Source organism: Leptinotarsa decemlineata, unplaced genomic scaffold (genome assembly GCF_025532065.1).
Source record: "Leptinotarsa decemlineata unplaced genomic scaffold, Ldec_3_MD MMD2_tig00026354_RagTag_RagTag, whole genome shotgun sequence".
Taxonomy (NCBI): domain Eukaryota; kingdom Metazoa; phylum Arthropoda; class Insecta; order Coleoptera; family Chrysomelidae; genus Leptinotarsa; species Leptinotarsa decemlineata.
Window position 1 is genome coordinate 2,354,420 of NW_027412702.1, and position 11,467 is coordinate 2,365,886.

At 37.5% G+C, this 11,467-nt stretch overlaps 1 protein-coding gene across 2 annotated transcripts in view; it reads right to left on the reverse strand.

Annotated features, from left to right (window-relative positions):
- The window catches only part of LOC111516371 (facilitated trehalose transporter Tret1-2 homolog), a 76,016-nt gene extending 64,867 nt beyond the window's left edge, over positions 1 to 11,149 (reverse strand). The window contains exon 1 of one of the 2 annotated variants that reach the window (XM_074184387.1): positions 10,995 to 11,149. The gene's annotated coding sequence lies outside the window, so the exon portion shown is untranslated. The other variant, XM_074184388.1, reaches the window with a different exon arrangement.
- Positions 11,150 to 11,467: the final 318 nt, after the last annotated feature.

Below are 11,467 nucleotides of genomic sequence, written 5' to 3' on the forward strand. Positions count from 1 at the left end.
AATGGCATCTGACACATCATGACACATCTACACACATGTAAACTGTGTGTAGATTTGTATTATGGAATTTGTATACCCTTCTCATCAGTGTAGGTACTAGAAAAGTAATTTGCAAAAGATCAATTGTTATCATTGTTATCATCTCCAAGACACATGGTCAATGGTGAATTGTATGATCTGAAAAAGACAGAAAGAAAATTCTCATTCTGGACAAAAGTGCATTGGACAAAAGTGCAGTCTATATCTATGCAAACATTTCACGTTAAAAAGGTGGAGATTAAAGCACCTAATACAATTCGCACAATTCAACATCAGGTGTTTTGTTAATTTTTGTGGACATTACGCCTGAAACGAGTTTATCAATATCCACGTGCACGCGAAAACTGATTGTAATCAAGTCTAGACAGTATGAATCAGTGAATCAACGACAAACATATGGGAAGAATCAAAGCTGAATAAAAAATCATATAAATCAGGACTTTCTTGAAAAATTATTGTAGGATATGGAAAATTTGGACTAAATGTGCCACTGAAGATTTCGAATCTGTCTTAACCAATACATCCATGAGGAAAATCGCTAAGCTGACTGACCACCAGACTTTCAAACGTAAATATTTTTTTCACTTGAATTTCTACCAAACTGATACCTTCGAATATCTCAGATTATTTGGCAGCCCACAGCCAGTAGATTAACTTTTATAAGAGTAAAACCAAACTTCGCATAACACTAATTTTGTCTCTGTTCTTTCAGTACTTTATGCGGTACAGAACTGACTTTAACTGCTATTATTCTATTATATAATGTATACATAATACTACAGAAATTTTCAGGATATTCACTATGAGCCCTGAAGAACTTTGGAAAGATGTTCAAGACACTAGGTATGAAGGTGATATTCAAAACGAGGAATACACTACAGAGTATTTTAGGAAATCCAAAGGACAAAGTTAATAATTCGGAAAAATCTGGAATTTAGGAACTGAAATGTAAGGACTGACATGCAGATTATAATGGACAGACCCAGGAATACTTAGAACACCTAAAATATGGAAGACCAGAAAAATCAGCAGTCGTTCATCATGTATTACAACAAAACGATTCCATAGACTTTAGTTCATTAAGAATAGTTAGACAAATTAACAACAAAAGCCATCTAGATGTCTATGAAAGCTCAGAAACAAGTCGACATCATAATAATATGAATAACGATGGTAGACCAATACCCATTAGTTTACTATACAGCTTGTTGAAATAAGTATTTTCAGTTATCAGATTTCCCTGACTGGTAGATAAGGCAACTTTGTTAAATCGATTTTAAGACAATTAAGGCGCAGATACCGAGCGGAGATATCTATGGTGTGAGTAAGACAACATTGTATATAGATTTAGTTCAATCTTACTATTGAAGATGATCACTTGGTGATTGAAACACGTGTCGAGGTAATAAAAAATAACGGTTTGGTGTTGAGATAAAACTCCAGTTATATTCATTCTATAGTAGTATTTGAAAACAAATCATAAAAAGGAAATCATAAAAATAAGCGGAATGTCCAACAGCTCTTCAATAATCGTGCCAAAAAAGTTTGCTGTTTTCAATAAGCTTCATTACTACGGTACGTTGAACATAGTTCAATAATGAGCAACTAATGATTGAGGAGCACTGAATGTTCACAGAATATGAAGAAATTGCCTTTCTCAAGAACACCAAGAGTTATATTGACATCAATGATGTACAGAAAACAATGGGAATTACCCACCTAAAAGTGTAGGCTTGAGGGGAAGCAATGGCAAAGTTGACCACTCCTGTATCAAAAACAAGAGAAACGAGTCTAGTCTTTTTATAGAAAGGCTCACAAATTCCAAGCGAGAGCAGGTGCAGTATGTTACATGAATGGATTAATTATGAGAAAAAAACAAAAACTGAAAAAGACTGACCTGCTATGAAGAATAAGACACCTTCATATCAACGCAATCTCATGCTATTTACGGACTGAATGATGAGGTGCTATGGAGTACCAGACGAACGTCTCCTTGAAACATATTTTGCTCACCACCTCTTGTGCAAGAGTATTCGAGAATTACTCATGTAAGTTATCAATTTAACGCAATCATAATGGGTACGTTAATTTCAATATCAACATTCCGAATAAAATTTTCATTCAGAGTTGTTTGGTGCATAATGTTGCAAAATATATTCATCTCAAAAATGCACAAATACAATGCATACAGTACACAAAATTCTCGAGCGTAACATATAATTTTTGCAAAAGGACTTTACTGGCATTACATAGAAAATTGAAAATCGATTCCTGATTTCAATTTCAATATTTCACGATGATAATAATATTTAAATTCTTGTTAGAATGACTTTTCTGTATTTTCAAACAGATTCCATAAAACTGGAAACAATTTCAGTAAATGAATTTTATTGTTTGACCATCTTCTAAATGTTTTTGTCTTCAGAGTAGAGGAAATACACAATATTTTTATCTGTTTCTGTTCTATTTTCGTTTGACGAGTGCATTCACCCAAGTTTGCACGGCGAATCGAAACTCTGACTCTTGCGCAAGTAGGTATTCCTAGCAATTTACTTATAAGTATAAATTCAGGTTGAATGGCTACGTTTTCTGATGCAAGAAAGTTGAAACTTTCATGACCAAAAATACCTCTCACAATCTGAAAATGTTTAAGTTGTACTAGAAAACTGTATATATATATATATATATATATATATATATATATATATATATATATATATATATATATATATATAGGTGTAGAGGGAATAAACTTAGGCCGATAAGTTCCAGAGTGGATTCAATATACATTTCACAAAGAAAAACCACTGAAAAATGTTGTTTTCAGATCGTTTTGATTTCCAAAAACTAGAAAATAAATATTTCGAAATTATTTCTCGAAATATTCATCTTTCACAACTACCTATTCCGTCGGCTCTGGTAAATGTCGGCGAAAAAAACAACTACTTTCCCGGGTAATACCACGCTGGATATGCAGATATTTCTCGTTCATTGCAGGACCATACTGAAATTATTCTAGTAGATCACTCACCTGTTTCGAGATACTTTTTACCTGTCATCACTGCAGGAAAGATCCTACCCAAACAGCAATGTGACTGGTACTTGATTAATTTCAACGCGGCTCTAGTGCATGTATGAAACTTTCGTCTAAGAGAAAGAGTATTAACAGCTTCACCTCGTGAAGAAAGTCCCAAGCGTGAAAGAAAGTTCCCATGTTCCTATACTCTAACAGAGATCAAACCTGCAGTGGCTCCTAACAATGTAATCTCTTAAAGAACAATTGATTTTATTTCTATTCCAGGCCAATTTCATAAAATTCATCAGAACTAGTCGGTCGGTCGGTAGCCAGGCGGTTCGACGTGAATGCTTTGTTCACTCACTCGAATTGACTGCCGTCTTGGTCGGTGGTTCAAGCCCTAGTCTGAACGATCGATTTTCACTTCCTATCGTCCAACCCGTTTTAGGAATCACACGATAAAAGGTAAGTGTTGATGTTTGAGAGAGTTAGGGTTCCGCCAGCCGGAGAAAGTAAAGTCAACTCACCTGGAATCCTGGACTTCTCTGACTTCGGTGGTTTCCACCGCTCTTTCACACGTAATGCAAAATGGACTGTATTCTGGGTATGGACTTATCGAAAAGGAATGCACTTTTCCGGGTCACGTTTCTCGGGTTTTTCGAGATTGCGATACGACTTGGAGTTGCTATAGCCAGCGCGAGCTTCTCAGTGAGAACTCACATACCATCTGGCGGCTGGCCAGAAATTATGATACAGCGGGAGAAAAAAGTGAGGGACAAATAATTTGATAAAGAATCTCAAATATTTCTGTTGAATGACCGAGTAATGGTTTTTGAGAATAAGTAACATAATATATAATAATTAAATGCTTAACCTAAAAGGGAAGAAAAAATTTAACTAAACTAGGAAGGAACGAGGAGTAAACAGTAAAAATAATTATATTTGATTTTTTAATATATAGCAATTCAAATTTTTCAGTGGGCACAACATTAGACAGTGCTAATCCCAATTTGAAGTTGAAATTTATAATGAAACAATTATAAATTTACTTACTGAGAAATATGAAGTACCCACGTTTTTTCTGCTATCTATCTTCAATGTTCTAAGTGCAAACTAACATCCAAATAAGACCACCCACTGACCAAGCCCAAAAGTTTGGCAGATAGCACTGAGGCTGGCCAAACGCACGTAGGAAAAAACTTGAGGACTTAAACCATTCATGATATATTGGCTTTACACTATGGTGGTTAGGCCGATGAAGACAGATGCATCTATGGTCTAGTGGCCAAAGAGAAAACAAACGACCGCTATTAACAAACTGAGCAGGGTGATAAGACTTACATGTTTGAGAATAACGGAAGCAATGAAAACCACCACAACAGTTGCATCGGAAATACTCTTAAATCCAGGTAGGATGGACTTCACCCTACCAAAAGCATTACGACCAATTAGTCTCACATCGTTTTTCTTAAAAACCATGGAGAGGCTATGTGAGCAGTATATAAGAGATGAAGTACTTGTAAACAACCCACTTCATCCAAATCAGCATGCATATACCCTGGGAAGGTCTACTGATTCGGCCCTTCACCATGTGGTTGGCAGAATCCACCCTGGGTATATTCATAGATATTGAGCGAGCGTTTGATAAAACAACCTTTCCAACAATTACCCAGCAACTACACTCCAGGAATGTACCCCTGGTACTAGGAGAATGGATACTCCAGATGCTTTCTAGCAGAGCAATAGGTATTATTGTAGAAGACATCACAGTTAAAGGACTGGTCATGAGGGGATGTCCACAGGGAGGGGTCTTATCACCCCTTCTCTGGAACATAGTTCTGGATACCCTAATTAATCACCTTAACAAAAATGGATTCTACACAATTGCATACACAAATTTGTAAACACACTGTGCGATAGAGCGCAGGATGGGGTCGAATTAATAGAAACATGGTGTAAGGAACACTCACTGTCGATCAATCCCAAGAAGACTGAGATGGTCCTTTTCATCAGGAAAAGAAGTTTAACGGGCTTGAAACCTCCCGAAATCTTCAAAAGCAAACTAAACTTCTCTGAAGAGGTGAAATACCTTGGTACTATCCTCGACAAGAAGCTAACATGGAACTCTCATCTACAGAGTAGAGCAAAAAGAGCATACGTGGCTTATGAGCAATGTCGGAGGACAGTGGGACGCGCATGGGGTCTTTCACCCCGTGTAGTCGCCTGGATCTACACTGCAATAATAAGACCTATGTTAACGTATGGAGCCATTGCATGGGGACCGAAAGTTCTACAAGCAACGGCCATCCAAAAATTATATCAAATACAGCGACTGGATTGTTTAAACATCACAGGAGCCATGAGAACAACACCAACCGCGGCAATGAAATTAATCACGGGAGTGACCCCTCTGGATCTGTACGTTAAGGAGGTTGCGTTAATGGCCATGGTACGATTGCGCACGGCTGGTGTAAACCTCGAAGTAGGAATGGGTCAATTGAGGCTGGGCCTATGGCGGGAAGCGCTTACTGCGCAACCTCTGCTGCAGGCAACAAGTGATGCAATTGAACCCAGGTTTGTGTTTAATAAACCCTACAAAATACAAATTAACCAGAATACATAGTCAGATGCTACAAATGCAATACGGATTTATACAGATGGCTCAAAAACCAAAGAAGGCACAGGATGTGGAGTGTACTCCAGATCACTAAGCCTAAGGATTAAGTGGGGAAAGGGAAGAAATACCAGCGTGGTCCAAACAGAACTGGCTGGTATCTCAATCGCCACAAAAGAAATAACCAAGAAAAGAATTTCTGGCAAAAACATAACAATCTGCACTGATAGCAGACAAGCACTATTAGCCTTGAACAGACAGCGTGTTACTTCAGGGCTAGCACTAGAGTGCCACCAAGATTTAGCCAAAGCCTCGGTAGATAATAACATTATCCTGAGGTGGGTTAAAGGGCACGACAGGTGTAAAGGTGATCGCATTGCCGACTCTTTAGCCAAGGAAGCGGCTGGACTAAGAATTTTAGGACCCAGTGGCACCCACGGCCTGATGACTTCGACAATTGCGGAACTAGTCAAATGTTACACCCATGCTCAATCTTTAAAGAGATGGGATGAAATCAAAGGATGTAATCTTGCCAGGATCACCTTGGGCGACCCTGGGAAGCTGGCGCCGAAGAAATATCTGGCGATGACCAGTAAAAATCTACGCCTTACAGTAGGATTTCTGACTGGTAACTGTCAGCTAAGGAAATACCTACATAATATGGGGACACACCTCTATGCAGGATATGTGAACAGGAAAATGAGACTGTCAGGCATGAACTGTGCGAGTGCCTGGAGTTATCGTCAATAAGAGAGTGTGTGTTTGGCGAGTCTTGGCCTACACCTGCCGATATAAAGGAAATGTCTCCCAGCGACCTTTCCACCTTCCTGGAAAGGACAGGATGGACGATAACCTAGGAGGACAACTCCTTGGGAGGATGTACAATGGGTCACATGTGGCCTAAGTGCGTGGGCCTAAGTGCGTGGGAGGGTCAGTACCCTCCCTACTCTACAGATACAGATACATATACTCTTAAATCTTACTCCTTCATGTCTTGTGATGATTGGGGAAGCACCAGTGGGCTAATTCATATTGAAAAACACGCTGACTTACTTAGCATCGGGCAAAACAGAAATTTCGAAACATATGGAGGAACAAACATCTAACATGTTCTCGGACCACGTGACACCGAAATACTTGTTCGACACATACTACGCGGTTGAAGAGTGAAGAGTGGAGAATGAAGAGTCATCCCGAGAACAGGCTCCACAGTAACAGCTGGTATGAAAACAGGTCGAAAACATGGAAACGTAGCTGGAATGTACTGGAGAAGTCTTCATGTCAATTACCCGTTTGGTCAGTACACATCAGTCTTCCAGGATGAAGTGTATGCAATCTTCCAATGCGTAAGAAACATTCATTTGAGGCCTCAACGAAATTAGCGTATAAATATTTTCACAGACTTCCGGGCTGTATAATACTTGGAGTACTGGCATCCAGATTGGTATTGGGCGTACAAAAAGAGAAGCAAAGAATGCTCCAACAAACCACGAATGAGCTCAGAACTCAGTGGAGTCTCAGCAAAGTCTCTGCAAAGACTGAGACTGAGACCACGGCCTACCATCCTGGATTTTGTTCTCATTAATCGTGACTCCGGCCGTGACACGGAAAACCTCCGTGAAAGCATATGTTCTTATTATAAGGTTCAGTGAACCTGTTACTGAAATGCCCAATAAGGAGTTTCTATCATCAATAACTGTTATTTTGTGATGATTCAATGCAAACACGTTGGGTAGGGGGTTGACACTCTCTGAGTTCGTGGATCCAATGAGACTTCATTGAAAACATTATTTCCACAACCGAAAACTAACGTAACCCTGCATAATTGGTAGTTGATCTTACAAGGCCAGTTGTTTCCTATTACCTTTCGAAAAGTATCATACAAACAAACACTTCATTTACTTATGAATGGATTGATCTGTTACTTGATGAAGATCAATAACGTCATCCATAATAATATTTACACAATTTCCACCAACAATTAATACGTATATACCCTCAAAGATCTCAGTTGAATATAGAATAAATGAAGAAGTGTCATTTCCGTTATAGAAAATATATCATTTAATTTTGTACTGGCATTTTCAGTATTTGTTAGAAAAAAACATGACAACGGATTATGTATCTAATTAGCAATGCTTTTTGCTTCATGTTTAATGTATATTACATGACTGTGAAGGATATTACTCGCATTAATGTATATTTTATGTATGTCCTATTATAGAAGGTCAATGCCAAGTATATCATTATGTAATTATTTAAAAAAATCGACTCTAGACATATAGATATAGAACGCATGTTCCTTTCATCAGTTAGTTCATTCCCATCCACATGTGTGTTTTTCAAATAAAATTAAAAGTTGTACAAAAAATTGTCATTTTTCTGAGATCTTTCTTTTATTTCGTCCATCTGAAAAAAATTGTTTTTTTTTTCAGGTAATCTTCCATTGCCTCCCTTCTAAGCTATTCTTACTCATCTTTATGAAGTTGTCATTTGCAAATGTACTAGTAATCATTCACTCGTAAATGATTATTTCTGTTTGTCTGAATACATCTTCTTTATTCAAAATAGGAATTGTTTGAGATTAAATCCATTTGGAAAAACGTTCTCTGAAAGTTCATTCCACATAAACATAGTTCACCAAATTGAAGAGTTCCTGAACAGTGAAGTTCGAGGTGTTCTGAGTTGTCCCTCAAAACGATGAGCAACCACAGTCCGTCGCGTATTTCTGATATGTACCGCGCTTAGTGGAATGAAATGTATCAAGTCATTTGAAGACTTCCCGTGAAAATATATATAGTAGAGAAACAAATCTCCAACTTTTTTTCGATGTTTCAGACTATCAAGGTTGCAAGTGATGTTCGCGTCTCCAAAGAGGCGGATGCCTCTTTTCTGGATTACTCCAAAGAAGATCTGATCTGAGCTTTATAAAGCATTAAAAGTTACTAAGGTGTTTACAGTTTTGTGGTTTGGCTTAAGCTTTAAATGAGAGGCTTTTGCAATTCCAGCGACATGATTGTGCCAAGACATATCGTGTCCATTTTAACCCCAACAAACTTATTGAAGCAGAAAGTGGAATTGTCTGACCTGACATTGATATATCCGGTTCGGAGACGTCTATCCTTTTGGAGAAAACCGATGCCTGGGTCTTTGTGACATTGAATCCTGGTTACTTTCACCCCAATTCAAAATCACTTCTAGATCCTCATTAATATATGTAACCTTCTGCTGCCGGTGAAGATGTACATCCGCCGCAGATGCCCTGGATCCAAAGGAAATAACGAAATTTCACTGATTTTAACTAATTATAACAGACAGATCCCAAAACGATTTCACAGATCCTGAACTCTTAAATTCAATGGGTGATTTCATATACGTATGGCACCCTAAATTAGTGTCGCAGTGGTATTTTCAATTTGTTCAATACAAACTCGTACCATCGACTGACTGTAAACCAAGGTGACTTACAGTCACCTTGGTTAATCACTATTAGGTTGTTTTAAAAGTTTTGTCCGTTTTAATGACAAATGTCAAATGTCAAATGCCAAAAAATTGTGAAATGAAAATTAAGGTTTTAGGATTAGTTAGGTTAGTTTTCAAGTTATAATATGCTTATTTAAAATAGCAAGGGTTGAGTGGTAGAGCACCCTCGGGTGAACTCCCCCTTGGGATTTTTGTGTAACAAGATGAATATCATGCATTTTATTTTTCATTGGAAATAAAGACATTATTATTATTATTATTATTATTATTATTATTATTATTTCAGTGAAAACCTTTTCAATTTAATCAAAATAAGTGCCATTTGAACCAATGCATTTTTGCCGGCGTAATCAAGTCAATAAATTCCGTCTGCATGGAAAGTATTTGCTCGGGATGCGATGAAGTCGACGTAGGCTATTTTCACCTGGTTCTGATTGGTGAAGGTTCTATCGGTGAGAAATTTATTGAAGCGAAAAGAAATTAGTCGGATAGCGAGAAGTCTGGGTAATATGGTGGGTGAGGTAGACCTTAGATGCTCAATTCGTTCAATTTTTGGAATGTGATTTGTGAAAGGTACAGATGGCCGTTGTCGTGGAGCAGGATCAAAAGCCTTCTGTTGGCCAGTGCTCGTGGCTGCTGAAGAAATTTTTGGTATATTTTGCCGATTTCCTCGCAATAGGACTCTTCTGTAATGGTTTGGCCCAATTGTAGAACCTGGACGTATGTTTATCTTGTTGAATAGATCATCAGAAATAGCCTATTTTATTCTTGTAGATGTGCAAAGTCAATTTTTCATTATAAGAGTTTTCAAAATAATTCCAAATTATTTTCTAGTGCAGTGTAAACTCCACACCCGTTCACTAATAGCGGATGTTTACTCGTTAAAACCAATTCACCGGCAGGGTATTAACACCAAAAAGAAGCAAGAGGATAATTGGTTGAAAGTTGTTGTGTATGTGAAAAAATATTTATTCCGGTTCAACCTTGAAGAAATCATTTCGCGATTCCGTGATTATCACTTCCAACATCTTTTAATAGTAATAATTTTAAATGTCATAAACAGTTGTGAAAGCTGAATATCATTTGTTCACAGTGGTCAACAATAGCACAATAGCGTTTTCCTCAATGAAAGCGAAAATCTATTTTAAATCAATAATGAGTACAATTCGTAGTAGTGTATACAAATATAAAACTGATAAAATAATAACTTGTCTCATATTGAAGAGAGGGTTGAGAGTCAACTGAATGCTGACCTTTGGGAAAAACAGAATGGTTGGTGTGTATAAAACAAAGGATGGTGTGAAAACAATACGAAACATGAGAAGGCTAAGCACATACGTACAGCGTAGTGAAAAGTTTCATATTCAAATACTTGGAACAAAATTAGGTTAAAGGGTTCAGCGTCAGTATACTACTTTGGTGAAATTTTCATGACAAGAGTAGATAACTGTATTAATTTGAAAACCCTTATTTGAAAATTGTCTAATAGATGATGAACATACTTGTAGAAGTTTTGATGTTAACAACTGACTGTCATTACTGTCCAATTCGTATTGGTAAACTAAAAGTATGTAAAACACATCAAGAAAAATCTGTTTCATATTAATTGAAAAGTTCTGCAAGCCGAAAAAATAAAACTCAAGAGTATTCGAAGCACAACAAAGCCAAAAGGCAGACTATCCAAAACAATTAATTAATTGGTGATCGTACCTATGTAATACATCTATCAAGGAGACCCTTCCAGTCCGACTGATGTCGAAAACGAAGCTCAAATGTGTCATTTTCTACAATATCGTTCAAAACAATGCCCTCCCTATCAAAATAATCGTTCCTTGTACTTACAGTTCCGTCAAAAATCGTTTCACTAACGGTGGAACTTCCTCCCAACCTCACGAACACACGCACACGAATGAATTTACACTGGGATCGAAATGGCATGGAAACGTGTGGGGTTTTGCCGACGTACTCTACGTTCGATCAGCTGTTCTCTAATCCGGAGACGGAATACTCCAAAGAAACTAGGCATTTTCACGAAAATCTTTTTTGCGATTCTGTTGTTCAAATTAATGTAAACGCATTGTAACCAGTAATTTGAAACTGGGGAAAACCTACCAAGTATTCATATATGCAACTATGAAGATAGTGAATATTGCATAATAGCCTAATATGCAGTGAACGGAACAGGTTTAAAGATCAAACAAGTTTTACATGCTCTATTCTAAGATTCTCAGATGTTCGAATGAATAATTATCAGCCAGCCAGCATTGAACATATCACGCGTTTGGCGCAATACAACGTGTTTTGTTTCGACATCA